This window comes from Lolium perenne, chromosome 1, assembly GCF_019359855.2.
Source record: "Lolium perenne isolate Kyuss_39 chromosome 1, Kyuss_2.0, whole genome shotgun sequence".
In the NCBI taxonomy this organism is placed as follows: domain Eukaryota; kingdom Viridiplantae; phylum Streptophyta; class Magnoliopsida; order Poales; family Poaceae; genus Lolium; species Lolium perenne.
Window position 1 is genome coordinate 165799589 of NC_067244.2, and position 12677 is coordinate 165812265.

A 12677-nucleotide genomic window follows, 5' to 3' on the forward strand; every position below is an offset into this window, starting at 1 on the left:
TCGCTCAGTATCCATCAGCCAATCTTCCGCGTCCATTGGCTCGGGCACGTATGCGAAAGATATCGGCTTGGTGTTTTGGAAGTCCGCTAATGTGACTCCCGGGTTCTCAGGTCTCTCCACCCTGTTTTGCTGCAACAAATCCTGAAAGAATTTGTTCTGCTGCTCCAGCGTTACACGCTGTCGCTCCTCCACCAGCTGCATGTACTGGATGAAATTTTGCTGCGTCATGGGTGGTGGTGGTGAAAACTGATCTCTGGCTGCACCCTCAGCCTCTTCCTTTTGTTTTGCTTCGCGCTCCATGCGCTGCGCTTCGGTCTCCTCTCCTAGCGTTCCCGACATAACCCCCTAGTTCTGCAACACAAGATGATACTCATAATTACTCCATGCGCAAGTTTTCTGAGCTCAACTTTGTGCACAGAACTAGTCACGCAATGGAAATCAAGAAGCAAATCCAAATCATACAAAACATATACCCTGTATATACATACTTAAGTGGTCTTATTACAATACTCAAGTCGATGTGAGTATGCAAACTCACTTATTAAAGTATATGTACAAATTTATACAAATATTACAAACTATAATACACGTGGTACTTGTGTATTATAGCCTCGCCTCCCTTGGTGGACTCTAGTCGATCTTCACTCCCGGTACATCCCAGGCTTCCATCCGGTCGAACGTGTCGTCCTCCTGATAGACCCTGGAACATAAGGTCTCCCCGTTGGCTTGTAATCCGAATCAGATGATGATCCTAAGGAGAAATCAGTGTTCACAAACTGATCGTTGAGTGCATCATAGTCCACCCATCGGGTGTACTCCCCTGTAGCCCCACCATAAGGATTACCAAAACTCATACCCGACTCAACCTGTGTCGGATACCCTCCATCAACTCCTTCATTACTAGGATAACTCTGGTTCTGGGTTGTTGCGTCATCATTCATCTCCCCATCATAGTACACAGAAGTACTATGAGTTCCAGTATCCGATCCCCAACGCCAACCCCTGGAATTCTCGATAGGAGTCTCGGAACGATGGTTGTTTCCGGATTCCTCTCCGCCCTCGTATCCCCCATAGGAACTACCCAGATAGTTCCCAGGTGTAACAGGTGTAGGTTCACGCTCAAGTGGATCAATACTGATGTAGTCACCAGCTGAATAAACTGGTGTGTGCACCACATTCTCCATAGGTTCTTTCCCCCTACTCTCCTCCTTGGGTTCAGTGAATTCCTCAAGCATCGTATCAATTGCTCCTATCAGATGATGGTTGATGACGCGTAAAGCACACGCTCGTTGGGAACCCCAAGTGGAAGGTGTGATGCGTACAGCAGCAAGTTTCCCTCAGTAAGAAACCAAGGTTTATCGAACCAGTAGGAGTCAAGAAGCACGTTGAAGGTTGATGGCGGCGAGATGTAGTGCGGCGCAACACCAGGGATTCCGGCGCCAACGTGGAACCTGCACAACACAACCAAAGTACTTTGCCCCAACGAAACAGTGAGGTTGTCAATCTCACCGGCTTGCTGTAACAAAGGATTAACCGTATTGTGTGGAAGATGATTGTTTGCAGAAAACAGTAGAACAAGTATTGCAGTAGATTGTATTTCAGTAAAGAGAATTGGACCGGGGTCCACAGTTCACTAGAGGTGTCTCTCCCATAAGACAAACAGCATGTTGGGTGAACAAATTACAGTTGGGCAATTGACAAATAAAGAGGGCATGACCATGCACATACATATCATGATGAGTATAGTGAGATTTAATTGGGCATTACGACAAAGTACATAGACCGCCATCCAACTGCATCTATGCCTAAAAAGTCCACCTTCAGGTTATCATCCGAACCCTCCAAGTATTAAGTTGCAAAGCAACAGACAATTGCATTAAGTATGGTGCGTAATGTAATCAACAACTACATCCTTAGACATAGCATCAATGTTTTATCCCTAGTGGCAACAGCACAACACAACCTTAGAACTTTCTCACACTGTCCCGTGTGTCAATGCAGGCATGAACCCACTATCGAGCATAAATACTCCCTCTTGGAGTTACAAGCATCTACTTGGCCAGAGCATCTACTAGTAACGGAAAGCATGCAAGATCATAAACAACACGTAGATATAACTTTGATAATCAACATAACAAGTATTCTCTATTCATCGGATCCCAACAAACGCAACATATAGAATTACAGATAGATGATCTTGATCATGTTAGGCAGCTCACAAGATCCGACAATGATAGCACAATGGGGAGAAGACAACCATCTAGCTACTGCTATGGACCCATAGTCCAGGGGTAGACTACTCACACATCACTCCGGAGGCGACCATGGCGGCGTAGAGTCCTCCGGGAGATGATTCCCCTCTCCGGCAGGGTGCCGGAGGCGATCTCCTGGATCCCCCGAGATGGGATCGGCGTTGGCGGCGTCTCTGGAAGGTTTTCCGTATCGTGGCTCTCGGTCCTGGGGGTTTCGTCACGGAGGCTTTAAGTAGGCGGAAGGGCAAGTCAGGAGGGGGCACAGGGGCCCCACACCATAGGCCGGCGCGGCCAGGGGGGGCCGCGCCGCCCTAGGGTTTGGGCACCCTGTGGCCCCACTTCGTTTCGTCTTCGGACTTCTGGAAGCTTCGTGGAAAAATAGGCCCCTGGGCTTTGATTTCGTCCAATTCCGAGAATATTTCCTTACTAGGATTTCTGAAACCAAAAACAGCGAGAACAAAGAATCGGCACTTCGGCATCTTGTTAATAGGTTAGTTCCAGAAAATGCACGAATATGACATAAAGTGTGCATAAAACATGTAGATAACATCAATAATGTGGCATGGAACATAAGAAATTATCGATACGTTGGAGACGTATCAGCATCCCCAAGCTTAGTTCTGCTCGTCCCGAGCAGGTAAAACGATAACATAGATAATTTCTGGAGTGACATGCCATCATAACCTTGATCATACTATTTGTAAAGCATATGTAGTGAATGCAACGATCAAAACAATGTATATGACATGAGTAAACAAGTGAATCATAAAGCAAAGACTTTTCATGAATAGCACTTCAAGACAAGCATCAATAAAGTCTTGCATAAGAGTTAACTCATAAAGCAATAATTCAAAGTAAAGGCATTGAAGCAACACAAAAGAAGATTAAGTTTCAGCGGTTGCTTTCAACTTGTAACATGTATATCTCATGGATATTGTCAACATAGAGTAATATAATAAGTGCAATAAGCAAGTATGTAGGAATCAATGCACAGTTCACACAAGTGTTTGCTTCTTGAGGTGGAGAGAAATAGGTGAACTGACTCAACATTGAAAGTAAAAGAATGGTCCTCTATAGAGGAAAAGCATCGATTGCTATATTTGTGCTAGAGCTTTGATTTTGAAAACATGAAACAATTTTATCAACGGTAGTAATAAAGCATATGCATCATGTAAATTATATCTTATAAGTTGCAAGCCTCATGCATAGTGTACCAATAGTGCCCGCACCTTGTCCTAATTAGCTTGGACTACCTGGATTACCACCGCAATACATATGCTTTAACCAAGTTTCACAAAGGGGTACCTCTATGTCGCCTGTACAAAGGTCTAAGGAGAAAGCTCGCATTTGGATTTCTCGCTTTTGATTATTCTCAACTTAGACATCCATACCGGGACAACATAGACAACAGATAATGGACTCCTCTTTTAATGCTTAAGCATTCAACAACAATTAATTCTTTTCTCATTAGAGATTTGAGGATGTTTGTCCAAAACTAAAACTTCCACCATGGATCATGGCTTTAGTTAGCGGCCCAATGTTCTTCTCTAACAATATGCATGCTCAAACCATTCAACTCAGTGTAGATCGCCCTTACTTCAGACAAGACGAACATGCATAGCAACTCACATGAAATTCAACAATGAAAAGTTGATGGCGTCCCCAGTAAACATGGTTATCGCACAACAAGCAACTTAATAAGAGATAAAGTGCATAATTACATATTCAATACCACAATAGTTTTTAAGCTATTTGTCCCATGAGCTATATATTGCAAAGGTGAATGATGGAATTTTAAAGGTAGCACTCAAGCAATTTACTTTGGAATGGCGGAAAATACCATGTAGTAGGTAGGTATGGTGGACACAAATGGCATAGTGGTTGGCTCAAGTATTTTGGATGCATGAGAAGTATTCCCTCTCGATACAAGGTTTAGGCTAGCAAGGCTTATTTGAAACAAACACAAGGATGAACCGGTGCAGCAAAACTCACATAAAAGACATATTGAAAACATTATAAGACTCTACACCGTCTTCCTTGTTGTTCAAACTCAATACTAGAAATTATCTAGACCTTAGAGAAACCAAATATGCAAACCAAATTTTAGCATGCTCTATGTATTTCTTCATTAATGGGTGCAAAGCATATGATGCAAGAGCTTAATCATGAGCACAACAATTGCCAAGTATCACATTACCCAAGACATTTATAGCAATTACTACATGTATCATTTTCCAATTCCAACCATATAACAATTTAACGAAGGAGAAACTTCGCCATGAATACTATGAGTAGAAACCAAGGACATACTTGTCCATATGCTACAGCGGAGCGTGTCTCTCTCCCATAAAGTGAATGCTAGGATCCATTTTATTCAAACAAAACAAAAACAAAAACAAACCGACGCTCCAAGAAAAAGCACATAAGATGTGATGGAATAAAAATATAGTTTCAGGGGAGGAACCTGATAATGTTGTCGATGAAGAAGGGGATGCCTTGGGCATCCCCAAGCTTAGATGCTTGAGTCTTCTTAATATATGCAGGGGTGAACCACCGGGGCATCCCCAAGCTTAGAGCTTTCACTCTCCTTGATCATGTTGCATCATACTCCTCTCTTGATCCTTGAAAACTTCCTCCACACCAAACTCGAAACAACTCATTAGAGGGTTAGTGCACAATATAAATTGACATATTCAGAGGTGACACAATCATTCTTAACACTTCTGGACATTGCATAATGCTACTGGACATTAGTGGATCAAAGAAATTCATCCAACATAGCAAAAGAGGCAATGCGAAATAAAAGACAGAATCTGTCAAAACAGAACAGTTCGTATTGAAGAATTTTAAAATGGCACCAGACTTGCTCAGATGAAAATGCTCAAATTGAATGAAAGTTGCGTACATATCTGAGGATCATGCACGTAAATTGGCTTAATTTTCTGAGCTACCTACAGGGAGGTGGACCCAGATTCGTGACAGCAAAGAAATCTGGAACTGCGCAGTAATCCAAATCTAGTACTTACTTTTCTATCAACGGCTTAACTTGGCACAACAAAACACAAAACTAAGATAAGGAGAGGTTGCTACAGTAGTAAACAACTTCCAAGACACAAAATAAAAACAAAGTACTGTAGGTAAAACATGGGTTGTCTCCCATAAGCGCTTTTCTTTAACGCCTTTCAGCTAGGCGCAGAAAGTGTGCATCAAGTATTATCAAGAGACGAAGTGTCAACATCATAATTTGTTCTCATAGTAGAATCAAAAGGTACCTTCATTCTCTTTCTAGGGAAGTGTTCCATACCTTTCTTGAGAGGAAATTGATATTTTATATTACCTTCCTTCATATCAATGATAGCACCAACAGTTCGAAGAAAAGGTCTTCCCAATATAATGGGACAAGATGCATTGCATTCAATATCCAAGACAACAAAATCAACGGGAACAAGGTTATTGTTAACGGTAATGCGAACATTATCAACTTTACCCAAAGGTTTCTTTGTAGAATGATCAGCAAGATTAACATCCAAATAACAATTTTTCAGCGGTGGCAAGTCAAGCATATTATAAATTTTCTTAGGCATAACAGAAATACTTGCACCAAGATCACATAAAGCATTACAATCAAAATCTTTAACCTTCATCTTAATGATGGGCTCCCAACCATCCTCTAGCTTTTTAGGAATAGAGGCTTCACGCTCTAGTTTCTCTTCTCTAGCTTTTATGAGAGCATTTGTAATATGATGCGTGAAAGCCAAATTTATAGCGCTAGCATTAGGACTTTTAGCAAGTTTTTGCAAGAACTTTATAACTTCAGAGATGTGGCAATCATCAAAATTCAAACCATTATAATCTAAAGCAATGGGATCATCATCCCCAATGTTGGAAAAAATTTCAGCAGCTTTATCACAGGCAGTTTCAACAGTTTTAGCAGTTTCAGGCAGTTTTTCGCGCTTTGCATTAGAAGTGGAAACATTGCTAATACCAATTCTTTTATTATTAGTAGTAGGAGGTGCAGCAACATGTGTAGCATTAGCATTACTAGTGGTGGTAATAGTCCAAACTTTAGCTACATTCTTCTCTTTAGCTAGTTTTTCATTTTCTTCTCTATCCCACCTAGCACGCAGTTCAGCCATTAATCTTATATTCTCATTAATTCTAACTTGAATGGCATTTGCTGTAGTAGTAATTTTATCATCTAAATCCTCAGGTTTAGCAGCCATTTTATTAATTAAAGAAGATTGTGATGCAGACATGTATGAGATTCGGGTTTCAGCATTAGCAAGTTTAGTTTGCAACCCCGAGATCTCCCTATTCAGATTTTCAAGTTGATTCCCTATATTCTTCAACAAGGTAGATTGCTCATTCATAGTTTTAGTAAACAATTTATTTTGCTCATATTGTGATTGCATAAAGCTCTTGGTGGATCTTTCAATTTCTAGCATCTTTTCTTCATTAGGTGAAGCATATCTACCATAAGAATTACCATTAGCAGGGTATGGCCTAGAATCATTGTGATTGTTATTTTTAATGAAATTCACATCAACATATTCTTTTTGAGCAACTAATGACGCTAACGGAACATTATTAGAATTAACATTAGGCCTACCATTCATAAGGATAGACATAATAGCATCAATCTTATCACTCAAGGAAGAGGTTTCTTCGACAGAATTTACCTTCTTACCTTGTGGAGCTCTTTCCGTGTGCCATTCAGAGTAGTTGATCATCATATTATCAAGAAGCTTTGTTGCTTCACCAAGAGTGATGGACATAAAGGTACCTCCAGCAGCTGAATCCAATAAATTCCGTGAAGAAAAATTTAGTCCTGCATAGAAGGTTTGGATGATCATCCAAGTAGTCAGTCCATGGGTTGGGCAATTTTTAACCAAAGATTTCATTCTTTCCCAAGCTTGAGCAACATGTTCAGTATCTAATTGTTTAAAATTCATTATGCTACTCCTCAAAGATATAATTTTAGCAGGGGGATAATATCTACCAATAAAAGCATCCTTGCATTTAGTCCATGAATCAATACTATTCTTAGGCAGAGATAGCAACCAATCTTTAGCTCTTCCTCTTAATGAGAAAGGGAACAATTTTAGTTTAATAATATCACCATCTACATCTTTATATTTTTGCATTTCACATAGTTCAACAAAATTATTAAGATGGGCAGCAGCATCATCAGAACTAACACCAGAAAATTGTTCTCGCATAACAAGATTCAGTAAAGCAGGTTTAATTTCAAAGAATTCTGCTGTAGTAGCAGGTGGAGCAATAGGTGTGCATAAGAAATCATTATTATTTGTGGTTGTGAAGTCACACAACTTAGTATTTTCAGCGTTGGCCATTTTAGCAACAGTAAATAAAGCAAACTAGATAAAGTAAATGCAAGTAAACTAATTTTTTTGTGTTTTTGATATAGCAAACAAGATAGCAAATAAAGTAAAACTAGCAACTAATTTTTTTTGTATTTTGATTTAGTACAGCAAACAAAGTAGTAAATAAAACTAAGCACGACAAAAACAAAGTAAAGAGATTGAGAAGTGGAGACTCCCCTTGCAGCGTGTCTTGATCTCCCCGGCAACGGCGCCAGAAATTTAGCTTGATGACGCGTAAAGCACACGCTCGTTGGGAACCCCAAGTGGAAGGTGTGATGCGTACAGCAGCAAGTTTCCCTCAGTAAGAAACCAAGGTTTATCGAACCAGTAGGAGTCAAGAAGCACGTTGAAGGTTGATGGCGGCGAGATGTAGTGCGGCGCAACACCAGGGATTCCGGCGCCAACGTGGAACCTGCACAACACAACCAAAGTACTTTGCCCCAACGAAACAGTGAGGTTGTCAATCTCACCGGCTTGCTGTAACAAAGGATTAACCGTATTGTGTGGAAGATGATTGTTTGCAGAAAACAGTAGAACAAGTATTGCAGTAGATTGTATTTCAGTAAAGAGAATTGGACCGGGGTCCACAGTTCACTAGAGGTGTCTCTCCCATAAGACAAACAGCATGTTGGGTGAACAAATTACAGTTGGGCAATTGACAAATAAAGAGGGCATGACCATGCACATACATATCATGATGAGTATAGTGAGATTTAATTGGGCATTACGACAAAGTACATAGACCGCCATCCAACTGCATCTATGCCTAAAAAGTCCACCTTCAAAGTTATCATCCGAACCCCTCCGGTATTAAGTTGCAAAGCAACAGACAATTGCATTAAGTATGGTGCGTAATGTAATCAACAACTACATCCTTAGACATAGCATCAATGTTTTATCCCTAGTGGCAACAGCACAACACAACCTTAGAACTTTCTCACATCGTCCTGTGTGTCAATGCAGGCATGAACCCACTATCGAGCATAAATACTCCCTCTTGGAGTTACAAGCATCTACTTGGCCAGAGCATCTACTAGTAACGGAAAGCATGCAAGATCATAAACAACACGTAGATATAACTTTGATAATCAACATAACAAGTATTCTCTATTCATCGGATCCCAACAAACGCAACATATAGAATTACAGATAGATGATCTTGATCATGTTAGGCAGCTCACAAGATCCGACAATGATAGCACAATGGGGAGAAGACAACCATCTAGCTACTGCTATGGACCCATAGTCCAGGGGTAGACTACTCACACATCACTCCGGAGGCGACCATGGCGGCGTAGAGTCCTCCGGGAGATGATTCCCCTCTCCGGCAGGGTGCCGGAGGCGATCTCCTGGATCCCCCGAGATGGGATCGGCGTTGGCGGCGTCTCTGGAAGGTTTTCCGTATCGTGGCTCTCGGTACTGGGGGTTTCGTCACGGAGGCTTTAAGTAGGCGGAAGGGCAAGTCAGGAGGGGGCACAGGGGCCCCACACCATAGGCCGGCGCGGCCAAGGGGGGGGGGCTGCACCGCCCTAGGGTTTGGGCACCCTGTGGCCCCACTTCGTTTCATCTTCGGACTTCTGGAAGCTTCGTGGAAAAATAGGCCCCTGGGCTTTGATTTCGTCCAATTCCGAGAATATTTCCTTACTAGGATTTCTGAAACCAAAAACAGCAGAAAACAGCAACTGGCACTTCGGCATCTTGTTAATAGGTTAGTTCCAGAAAATGCACGAATATGACATAAAGTGTGCATAAAACATGTAGATAACATCAATAATGTGGCATGGAACATAAGAAATTATCGATACGTTGGAGACGTATCAATGGTTCAACTGAAAGAGTAATGATATGAAGTTACGGCTATTATCCATATATTTTGCCGCTGCTATGGGTTTGCGTTTAGCATATTTGTAGTGGTTGAGCATGGGATCTTCAGCCTCCTGATTGTGAGGAATATGGGAGAACTCGGAATCCATAAGCTCTTTCGTCTTATGTTCCCGTATGTCGGTTATGGCTCTCATAACAGCTATATGGTAGGCTGTGTTGGTTGTCCTAGCTTCCCCAGCTGGCATGACTACGCTCATTCCCAAAGATTCGGGAAGTCGCAGTCCTACCCTGCACTTGGCCAACACCGGACCATCATAGAACATGTATTTCTTTACTGGAATCTGGGGATCGCACCCAAATTCCAGTAACATGGCTCGTAGGATATCAGCAAGTCCTCCTTGGTATTCGTTCAGTGTGGAATCCATAACTTTCACGTTTCTTCCCGGTCGTGAACTTGCCATGTTGGCTGTAGAAATAGAAAGATTATAAGATTAGTAATAATGCATCATAATAGAGATAATAAAGAATTATCGCACTAAAAGATATGATTGTTGTATTCTCAATTGAATATACACCATATTTTTAGAGAATTCTTTACTAGTCCTATTTGACTCCTAACGTTTGGTCCCATTTACTAGGTTCCAACCTAAGGTCAAAGCTTTTGCTCTGATACCAACTGTGGTGACCCTGCATACCACTGCATGTTGTAGTATGCCGGTCGTTGATATAACATTCACGAAGTACCATTCCGCAAATGTTACATCCCTCAGAGTAGTACAACAGAACATAGCAGGTCCATAACTCATTCACATATTATTACAATTAACATACACATGTCGTCTTGGAGCTCCTCTTGGGTCCTAAGAGGAATACTCCTGGGTTCCAGGCGAACCCAACTTAACTTACAATATAAGAGTCTCATTAAACTAAACATTTATTTCATCGAGCCGCTAAATACTAAGAGTTCGGGCTGCTCGGTTACTACTACTATCGGATATCTCTAGGCTTGATCTCTTCCGGAAGCCTCCCCGGATCCGTAGACTATGAGATAGTCTACGCCTTCAACTCCTCCTGAGAGGTCTGGTTCCTCGTAGCCGATGATCTCGGCTCCTTCATTGTTGTCGTAGTCCTCCTCCAGACGATTCAGACAATCTAAGCATGGGATTTAAGAGTGGTACGAGTACGAGCGTACTCAACAAGTTCATTATAGATAAGAGGTGTTTAATGCTCTAACTACGATATTAGACCAGAAAGTCTAATACCAATGCAAGTTTTGTTAAACGTTTCTTCAAGAGATTGCTTTTATTTCAAAGAGCTATGTCCGTCAGCCTTCACCGGTTTACTAGAACTTCATGGAGCTCCTTTCCGGCCGCGTTCGCAGTTCCTCATCCCGGAACAGGGAGTGATAGGTCACAGTTCTTTACACTCTGCAGAGGTGTGTTGCTTTACCCATAAGAGATCTTAACCTTGGTGCCAACCGGGCAGCTTTCCCGTCCACACTGCCTTCGGTGTGAGGCCCGGTATAAGGTCATAGCCAATCATATTCCTCCGCTACCTCGCACACCCACCCTTTGTTGCAAACCCCGACCCTGGGTCCTCGCCGGTCCCATTATTCCCGTAATTTCAGGGTGGACCCCGACCACGACGACAGTCTGGGATTGAACCAAACTCCTTCGCCGGTAGCTGCAACCCATCATAGACCATATTACCGTGGGGAATTAGAAGGGGATCCCCACCCACCAATTGTTCCGCAAGCAGCAACCGTCTACGGTAAGCAACAGCTATACCGTGGGGAATTAGAAGGGGCTCCCCACCCACCAATTGCTCCGCAAGATACAACCGTCTACGGTAAGCGCATCCGTTGATGTACAAGAGGTGGAAATACGGTTGACTATTCCGTCCCACTCCAGATCTTATGGTTAACACGGGTATTACGGCACAAGAATCACTGGCGACATTTGTTGTTTAATCCTAGAGGGATATAAACCCTTGCAATGGAACCTCCACCATATCAACACAATCCATGGTTCCATTGCCAACCACATAGTCATATTCATAGTTATGAAAATAGTGGTTTTGATTTTTATGCAATAGTGATAACCATAGTATTTTGCAAGTAATTTGATAGAAATACTCAAATGACATGAGCAAGTGATGAACTTGCCTGAACACTGCAAAGTTTTGCAGTTGGAAGGTGTGGACTGACCCTTGTCCTCTGTTTCTGAAAAATAGCATCATTGTCCGATAAGGGCAATGGTTAAAGAAGCAATTATGCATGATTCCATTTTTAGGGTTTGTTCCCCCCTTCCGATGTCGTTATTATTTCATGTAAGAGGTTAATACTAAGAATAATTTGGGAATACTTGATTTAAAGTAAAATACAACCTTGAAATGTTGTCAAGGTGTTTTTAAAGTCCAAATGCATTAATGGACTTATTTTCATTATTGAAAATAATATGTGTGATTTAAATCATTATTTAAATCATCAAATTAAGACTTATTCTTAGTTGTCTTCAAATATTCTCTTTGATATTTTATTTAGATAGAGAATTTTATGTGATTAATTTTCATATTTTTACTTATTTTTTTAGAGCTGTATTTTATTTTATAAAATTCTTGGAAATTCTCATTTAAATGGGTATTTTGGAAAAGTCCAAAATACCCCTCGGGCCCACCTGTCAGGCGGCCGAGCTGGTTAGGTTGGACCAGCCCAGTGGGCTCGGTCCAACCGACCCAGTCGCTTCGTCGCCCCCTCGCTCTCGAACCCTAATTCCCCTTTCGCTCTGGCGACGCGCGCGTCGCCGCTCCCTTCGCCGAATTGTTCCGGCCGACTCCGGCCATCGCCGCCGGCGAGATGCGGCGCATCTGATCCGCCGTTCGACGGCGCTTCAGATCCACCGCGCCGATCTGTGCTTCGCCGCTTCCTCGATGCGTCCCCATCGCCTCACCGCTCGCCCGAGTGATGTGCTGTGGCGAGTTCGTCGCCGCCGACGCTCCTGATGCCGAGGCCGTGTGCCTCGCTGTGCCTGCGCTGGAGCCTCCGCGCTTCGGCGACCGCCTGGCTTGGCCATGGCTTGGTGCTGCCGTGGACAGGCTGTGCCGCCGTACCGCCATGGTGACGCCGTAGTGCTCCGCTCCAGGTTAGTACGCCTCCATCTTCTCCCTCTCTTCCTCCTCCTCTATGCCATGCTCTAATTACTCGCCTGCCTCTCCTCAT